Here is a 9,468-nt window from a genome sequence, read left to right on the forward strand (position 1 = left end):
CCTGCGCCAACTTCCCAAGAACTGGGATTACAGGTGTCAACAAACATATCCAGTCAGAATGACTTTAAAATACAAATTTGAGGCCAGGCATGGTGGCGCATACCTTTAATACCAGCACTCAGGAGGCTGTGAGTTCAAGGCCAGCCTGGTCTACTTAGTGAGTTCCAGGACAGCTGGGGCTTCAGGGAGACCCCGTCTCAAAAAAGACAGAAAAAAAAAAAAATAACAGATTTGATCATGTTACAGTGATTGAGAAAGCCTTCAATGGCTCCTACTCTGGAGAAATAGCCTTAATTGGTCATGATCCCTCAAAAAAAAGATCTAGAGTTCCTATTTCTCACCTCCAAGCATTCCATATTTTAGACAAAATTAACTCTCTTCTGTCCTATTTACCTGACTTTTCCTCCATAGGCCTTCTAACATTATCTCCAACCTGGAATTCTCCATATTTTTCTTTCCTGAGTGACTCCTACACAGCTATTTCTATTTGATGCCACCAGCCACCAACAGATTCAAACCCACCAATTTCCCCAAAGCCCAAAACAAAAATCAGAATTACAGCCTGCCTGTTTTTGTCAATAAAAATACAATCAAGAAAATAGCCTTCCTGGACTGGGGATGTAGCTCAGTTCTTGCTTAGAGTTAAGTCCCTAGCACTTCATAAACCAGGAATGGTGGCCTGTAATCTCAGCCTTCTGTAGGTAGAGACAGGAGGATCAGAAGTTCAAGGTTGTCCTCAGCTGGGGGTGTGGGGGACAGTTTCCTGGAGGACAGTCAGGACCATTGGTTTCCATATTACCCATGGCCTCTTTTATGCTATATGGCAGAGTTGTGCTACATGGCAAAGCCAAAACTACCATCTGGCACTTTATAGAAAAAAAAGCTTACCCACCCCTAGTTCAAAACAGCAGATCCTTAAATTGTTCACCCTCCCCGCTGGGTGACCCGGTTCTGAGTCCAGGGGTCTTGCTTATTCCCAAGCCCATGCCCATCCTTGTGAGCTCTAGTTGTATAAATGGTTCACATATGGGCTGGACCTTCAGATTTGGGTAAGATGTTACTAACAAGGAAAGGATATTCGGGGGAGGGAACATCACAAACAGAGGATTATAAATAACAAAATGTGGGGCCTCTTTGGGCAAATAGTGGTAAAACTAAAACTTGTAGAGGAGTATAGGAAATATGGCTGTAAAGTTAAATAGGCCAAACTAGCAAGAGCTTGAAGGTCAATGGTTTCTACTCAGAATTGCAATTAACTCTGAGTCTTTTTTCTTTCTCTTCTTTTTCTTTCTAATTTTTGGTGCCAGGGATGGAACCTAGGGCCTTGTACATGCTACACAGACCCCCTACTGGGCTATATATCCAGTCCTCTTTCTACTTCTTATTTTGAGACAGAGTATCACTAAATTGCCCAGGCTAACCTTGAACTCCCTCTGTAGATCACGCAAAGCTTAAACCTGTAATCCTCCTGCCTCAACCTCCCAAGTAGTTGGGATTACAGGCCTTTGCCACCAGGCCCAGCTTCCAATTAAGAGTCTTTGGGTGGCTAAGAGTATGGGCCTAGAGTTGGGAGGAGTTGATCAGGTTTGAAGTTAGAGGATTTGGAAGCATAACCCACAGGAGCAGGAAAAATCTCATTCCAGGGAAGTATAAGGACTACCCAGGAAGCAGGAGCAGGGCCAGCAGAGTGAGCCAGGAGTGAGAATCTGAGCATGAAAGCCTGGTGACTGGCTGAGGCTAGATGTAAATATATGGATGCACAGTCCTTGGCCTTCAGAGCCCCAGGCTCCAAACAGCTGCCTGGGTGTGTCACCTGCTTTCTGTGCCAAGAAAATACCACAGTGGAATGCACACAGTAGGATGAGTCTCGGCTCATCTTGTTTGGGAGCCTCTCACTGATCCAGCTGGCACCTCTACCTCATCTCATCCCAAACCTCAGGAGTCGATGCAAAGAGTGCTATATGAACACATTCCCTGCAAAGCCACTAACCCCGCTTCCAACTGGACCTTGGCCAAAGGCAGCTCCTACTCCAGGCCCCCAGTTTCTGAAGCCCACAAGTTCAAACAAGCCCTGGGCTGTCAAACAAGGCAGCTGGATTTCTTTCTCCCTGGCTCTGCAAATGGCCAATCATGTGGCCTTCTGCAAGATTCCAGTCCTTTCTACACTCCTGATGGCCCATCTGTGCAGTGACCTGGTGGAGATAAAGGCTAAGGACTTTTCCTGCTGTCTGGCCTCAGCACTATCAAAACCAGTCCCTCTCTCCCCACGCAGTCCCTTCAAAACCCTCCCTATCAGTCACTGTCACCTTGAACTCCCTCCCTCCACAAGTCTGTTCTAGCCACAGTTTTCTAGGCAGTATTGACAGCAGCAAGCACATCCCCCTAAACACAGCCTGCCTCCTTCCACCACCAGGGGAATTGCTCTCCCAGTAACGGATACTATTCAGAGGTGCCAACACTACTCCCAGAGCCCTAGAGAGCCAATTAAGATGAGGAAACTGTTCTTGAACTAAAAAGCCACCCTGCTCACAAGGCTCCAGAGCTCTAGCTTCTGCACCTGACACACATCCCACCTCCACTCAGGTCAGCAGCCCACCCTCTACCTGGAAGACCTGGGTTACTGCCTAACAGACCCCACTGGTTTGGATACACGTTTCAACACACCGAGTAAGCAAGCAGCAGGCATCTGCCTCCCAGGCTCCTGCAGCCAGCTCATCCCCTACCCCCACTCTCACTTAAAGCCATTAGAGCCCCTCCAGCTGAGCTGCTCATTAAGATAAGAGTCATTTCCCTCTCTGACTCTGAGGTTGTAGCATCTTGCATCAGACCCTCTCTTTGGGTCTTCCCAAAGCCCCCAAGGCCTGCCCACCAAGGGACGATTGTTGCTCCCCCTTTCGGCATTAACAGTGTGCAAGGAATATACTGTCACCCTTAACTAGCTTCAGGAAGTATGGAGTGCCTGTGGTGGTTATTTGGTGTTCTAAGAGTTCATCTAGCCCAACCTTGAAAGCCAGCGAGGGGCTGTGACTGCCCAGTCAGCCAATACTGGAGTCTGGATAAGCTCCAGAGATAGGGCTGCCAGACCAGGGCTCTTCCTATATCTTCACGCCATCCTCCACCTCGAAAATTAGGAAAGTAAGACTGTAAACAGGGAGATCCTGGATGCTTGTGAAAAACAGTCAGCCACAAGGTACTTAGAATCTTTGAAAACAAAAAGGAATGTTCCTTTACTCACATGGGGAAGGAAATATCCAGTTAATCCCCCACCCTACACACACACACACACACGCACACACACACGCGCGCACACACACACACACACACACACACACACACACACACACACATCATTAAAATCTCCAGAACCTTAAGAAATTTGAAGACAGAGCTGGGACTTGGTAAATGTCAGTTTCAGGGATGATTTCTTTAGAGCTAGCTAAGTTTACTCTAAGTATCACTTTGGTACTCAGTAGACAACTTTCCAGATAGAATTTTACCTGGGACTATTTTCAATTAGAGCCTTCAAAGGAAACATGGATACTCTTCCACTTATGATAGAGTTATATGCCAATAATCCATTACAAATTGAAAATATCATAAACTGAAAATGCATTCAATATCCTTAACCTACTGAACACCATAGCTTGGCCTGGCCTACCTCAAACATGCACGGGACACTTACATTAGCCTTCAGTCAGGCAAAAATCACCTAACATAAACACTATTTTATAATAAAGTATTGAGTGCTTCATGTCATTCACTGAGCACTGTACTGAAAGTAAAAAGCAGAATGGTCTTGTGGGTATTCTTTTGCACAATTACAAGCTGAATCATCGATTGATAACCATTTATGATACCCAGTTGATATCCTCATTATCCCAATATCCATCTTTCTGCAGTGTCTCCAGCACCAATCACCTCACTGCACACCTGAGCCACTGTGGACTCAGCACACTCTTTCCTTTACTCTGGTCTTGATTATCAGCCTTTAAAGATCTTTTCCAGCAGGGCATGGTGGCATACCCCTGTGTTTCCAACACTCAAGAAGGTAGAGGCAGGAGTCTCAGAGGATCAAGGTCATCCTCAGCTATATAACGAGTTTGAGGACAGCTTGGGCTACATGTGACCCTGTCTTAAAAGGAAAATACAAAACAGATTCTTCAGTCCCTAGGTTTTTCATCTACCTTATAGCACTGTTGTGATGTTTAGAATAGATAACAAGGGCCCAGTACATTGTGCACAATCAGTAGCTGTTTGATACTTTGTACCCTCAAACTAAAGAACAGAAAGGAGCATGTCACAAGTGAAAACAAAATCTCCCTCACAGGCTGGAGCCAAGAGGAGCTTTGTGAATTCACTTCTCAAGTTACTTATTTAATGAATATTCATTTAAGTCCCAACTTGTATCACGTTTAGTTGGACCACTCACTGGGTGGCACAAATGGAATGCACAATCCAGTTGAAAGAGAAGATGCTCTCAATTCCAAGCCCCAGTGCAGGAGCACTAAGAAAGCACCACCAGAGGAGGGTGGAAAACCCAGGGGACAGACCCAAGTCCAGGCAAAGACCTTTCATTCAACAATGCAACCGCTTGCTCTGCCCAGCAACCAGGAGAAACAGAGTCACAAAATGGATTCATCCCCATACCACATGACACTCCCTGGCTGGAGGTATTGATGCTGGGAAACTGTCTGTCTATAAGCCTCCGATCATCTTACCTACCATCCCTCTAGCTGCTCCAACAAAACAAACAAACAGTACTCAAACTGCCAGAAGAGGATAAGCCTTCTAGAATATCTGTGGTCCTGCTCTGCTGGATGAAACGGCAGCACTATCAACTCTTTCCAAACAACTAGACCCTCAAAAGCATGCTTTCTCAAACTACAGCCCAGGAATTCAAGTTGAAATATGGTGTTTCTCCTGGTTATTCTTGCAGAAGACCCAGGTTTGAATCCCAGCACCCACATGGCAGCTAACAACTGTCTGAAACTCCAGTTCCAGGGGATCCAACACCCTTTTCTGTCCTCCGAGGCCATTGCATGACACAGGTGCACTTATCTACACACAGGCAATACACACATACACATAAAATAAAAAATAATAAATAAAATTTAAAAAAAAAGAAATATGGTGTTTCTCACCAGAATTGCCAGAGAGAGCTCTGCCTTTTACCAGGCAGCTGGTTAGGATAACAACCTTTTGGTTCTTCGGAAAATATTCAGCGATCAAATATCCTGGTACATGGAGGGCTTCCTCAAGTTTCTGTTCCCTTGTGAACTTTAAACAATCTGTTTTTTATCACACACCTTTAATCCCAGCACTCAGTAGGCAGAGACAGGCGAATCTCTGTGAGTTCAAGGCCAGCCTGGTCTACATAACAAGTTCCAGTTCAACTGGGGCTATAGAGACACCTTGTCTCAAAAAAGACCAAAAAAGAAACCTGTTTTTTATCGAGTCACCATTAGAATATGAGCTTCTTGATGTCACAGGACTTTTCCTCTCTGTGCCCTAAATGCCACCAGGCCTGGCACACCACAGTCAATACATGGTGTGGTGGAGGAGACAGGCATACTACAGTACACAGGTTAATAACTCCAAGTGATAAAGAGGAAGTTTATTCACTCCACACAAATGCAATGTAGAAGATAACAGCGGTAACCTAAGAGTCTAAGATGCCACACCACATACAGTTGCGTCCCGTTTCCAATCATGTATGCTTACAGCCAATAAGTCTTTCCCTCCATTTCAGTTTCACAAGTTCTAAATGACAGTCTTTTTTAGCATTCCTGTCTTTTAACTATCTAGTAGGCATAGTATAGAAGCTGTATATGTTCTTATTTAATCTTCACAACATTCCCGAGTTATTTTCTACTGTCCTCATCTGTAACTTACAGGGAAAACGAGCATCACAAAGAAAGTAAACTGCCCAAGTTATGCAACTATTAAGTGGCAGGCAGATCAGGACTGACACTCAGATACACACATACACTGACATCAAAGCTTCTGTCTTTGTTCTCCATAGCACTTAGGATAATTTGGCAACCAACACCATGATTCTAAAAAATTTTGTTAATGTGAATTTAATGTTCTAATTTTACTCAAAAAAAAAAAGGTCTAAGACATGTATAGTTACTTCACATTAAAAATCTTAAATAGGGCTGGAGAGATGGCTCAGCGGTCAAGAACACTGGTTGTTCTTGCAGAAGGGCAGGGTTCGAATCCCAGCACCCACATGGCAGCTGATAACTGTCTGTAGTTCCAGGGGATCCGATGGCCTCTTCTGTCCTTGTGGGCATTGCACGACACGGGTGCACTTACCTACAGGCAGGCAATACACTCATACACATAAAAATAATAAAATAGTTTTAATAAAATCTTAAATAGGGGCTGGAAAAATGGTTCAGCAGTTAGAAGCACTGGCTACTCTCCCAGAGGGACCCAAGTTTGATTCCAGCATCCACAAGTCAGCTCACAACTCTCCTTAACTCCAGTTTCAAGGGATCTGATGCCCTCTTCTGGCCTTTGCTGGCACTACATACACTATAGTGCACTTGCATACATGTAGGTAAAACACTCATACACATAAAAATAAATATAATTAGCCAGGTGTGATGGCACACATCTTTAATCCCAGCACTCAGAAGGCAGAGGCAGGCAAAACTCTGTGAGATTGAAACCAGCCTGGTCTACATAGTGAGTTACAGGCCAGCTGGAGTTACAGGGAGACACTGTCTCGAAAAAACAAAAATAATAATAATAATAATAATTTTAAAAATAAAAATGACCTTCCATAAAACTTTTTCTAAGAACCTGCCCTAATGGATGAGAGATGATTTCTTACTGTAGTTTTGATTTGCATTTCCCAAATCAAATATAGTAATACTGAACATTTTTTATGTGTTTTTTTGTCATTTATAGATCTTTGGAGAAATCTCTAAGCCTTTTGTCCTCTTTCAGTTAGGTTGGGTTTTTGTATTTGTCTTGTCTTGTTTTTGTATGATGGTTGAGTTGTAGGAGTTATTTTGTTGCTTTTTGGAGATGAGGTCTGGTCTCAATCTTGCAACCTCCTTCCCTTGTTCTTTGAGCAATCGGAGCTACAGGCATGTGCCACTGTCCCTGGCTTTGTAAGGAGTTCTTTTATACAGCCTGGACAGTAACACATTCTCAAGAGACACTATATTTATAAAGTTAGTGTATTTCCAGGATTTTTAAAGTGAGGAGTTCTTAATTTTTTTTATTTGCAATCCCTTTTCGCCTAAGAAGATTTTATGTGACCACAGATATATAAAGTAGGTATACAAGTCAGACATTTACTGATAATAAATAATGAATAAATTTATTTTAAAACAATTCCTTAGTATACATATAATTTTGCCATTTGCTAACTATGAAAGCAGATATTGAAGATGCAAAATAGTAAGATGGATTTGCCTGTTTGTTCTTACATAAGGACATCCTGACTGAACAAGTGAGGCTACAGGGCATAAAGCATCTTCAATGTCTTTCAGACGTGATCCAGCTTTGTTTTCTAATCGTCAATGCTGAGAAAACTGCTCTCCATAAATATGGAGCACAGAACAGCAGAAATGTTTAGGGCTATTTCAGGAATTATCAGAAATTCCATCCTAATCCCAAGTTAAAATTCATTTAATTATTTTAAAAATATATTTTTATCATTTTAACTCTGTGTGTGTGTGTGTGTGTGTGTGTGTGTGTGTGCATGTATGTGTATGTGAGTGCAGTGCCTGCAGAAGCCAGAGGCATTAGATCCTCCGAAGCTGGAGTTATAGGCAGTTGTGAGCCATCTGATATGGGTGCTGGGACAAAACTTGGGTCCTCAGCTAGACCAGCACATGCTTTTAACGACCAAGCCATCTCTCCAGCCTCCATTGAATGATTTTTTGTTTTTAATGAAAACTGAGTCAGCAACTCAACAGCAATTTCTGACATCAAGCATTCTAACACAATACAATCCAAAGATTAAAACATCAAAAGTCTTCATTTTCCGTTAACCTGCTTCACCAAGTGCAGAAACTGTGTGTGCAGTAAAAACACTGCGGGTGTCACCATACAGTAGTCTCGCCTGAACAGAGGTGATGCAGGCACCGTTCGCCAGCATTACATGGGGCAGCATGCTTGGTGCAAAGTGCACATGTTGTGTTCTCAGAACAAGACCACAGTGAAGTTAGGCAGTGCCACATGGGTGGGCACTGCCAGAAACACCTCACATTCATAATACATTTGGCTTTGAATTGACTTTCAGTTGTTGCATGTTCAGAAACCTTTTATTGTTATCAAGTTTTTTTGTAATGCCCACATGTAGTTAATGCAGCCCTATATCTGGTCATGACCCACAGTTTAGGAAGCTGTGTTTTAAATAATTAGGAACACTTAACTTCATTGAAAAGAAAGTTGCAATGTAGCTAGGTTGGTGAAGTGTTTACCTAGCAAGCATGAAGTCCTGAGTTCCCTTTCTATAACTACATAAAACTGAGTGGCATGGTATATGCCAGCACTCAAGAGGATCAAAAGTCCAAGGTCATCCTCAGCTACATAGAAAATCTGAGGTCATTCTGGGCTACTACACGAAATTCTGTCAAAAAAAAAAGGGAGGGACATCCCCAGAGCTCAAGTAAAAAAGTCAGGCATGGTGGTGTGCTTGTAATCCCAGTGATGGGGAAGTAGAGTTAGGAGGACCCCTGTGAGCCTTGCTGACCAGCCAGTCTAGCCTAATGGGCAAGCTCCAAGCCAGTGAGAGACCCTGCTTCAAAAGTAAGGTGGGCAAGCCAAGCATGGTGGCAGATGCCTTTAAGCCCAACACTCAGAGGCAAAGGGATCTTTGTGAGATGGAAGCCAGCCTGCTTCCAGGCCAGCTGGGGTTACAGGAGACCCTGTCTCAAAAAAATCAAATAAATAAATAAAGTAGACAGAGCTCCTGAAGAATGACAGCTGAGGTTTTCCTGTGGTCTCCACGTGCATACACACACACACACACACACACACACACACACACACACAAGAAAATAACATTCAATTTATAAAAGCAATTTTTGTTAGTAAATAAATTTAACCATAGACCCTTTGAAAGACATTACTAAAATTTCTTTCATAAATAAAATTTGCAAATTAAAAGGTAAACTTTAGGGCCAGACTGGTGGCACACGCCTTTAATCCCATCACTCGGGAGGCAGAGGCAGGCAGATCTCTGTGCATTCAAGGCCAGTCTGGTCTACATAGTGAGTTCCAGGCCAGCTGGGGCTACAGGGAGATCCTGTCTAGAAAGACACAAACAAAAAACAAACAAACAAAAATAACCCCTCACAAAAACCAAAAAAATACTTTTTATATGTATCTGTATATATTTTTTTCTTTTTATCTGAGATGCTAGGGATAGAATTCAGGGCCTTGTTCATTTCTAGACAGGGCCCTACCACTACTCAGCCCCTATTTTTTTTTCAATTTTTTTTT

General features: G+C 43.1%; 1 protein-coding gene across 1 annotated transcript in view; it reads right to left on the reverse strand.

The window, feature by feature from the left end:
* The window catches only part of Trim66 (tripartite motif containing 66), a 79,240-nt gene that overhangs the window by 46,979 nt on the left and 22,793 nt on the right, over positions 1-9,468 (reverse strand). The gene's annotated exons all lie outside the window — the stretch shown is intronic.

The sequence above is a fragment of the Nannospalax galili genome, unplaced genomic scaffold (assembly GCF_000622305.1).
Source record: "Nannospalax galili isolate Female #2095 unplaced genomic scaffold, S.galili_v1.0 scaffold44, whole genome shotgun sequence".
Lineage (NCBI taxonomy): Eukaryota > Metazoa > Chordata > Mammalia > Rodentia > Spalacidae > Nannospalax > Nannospalax galili.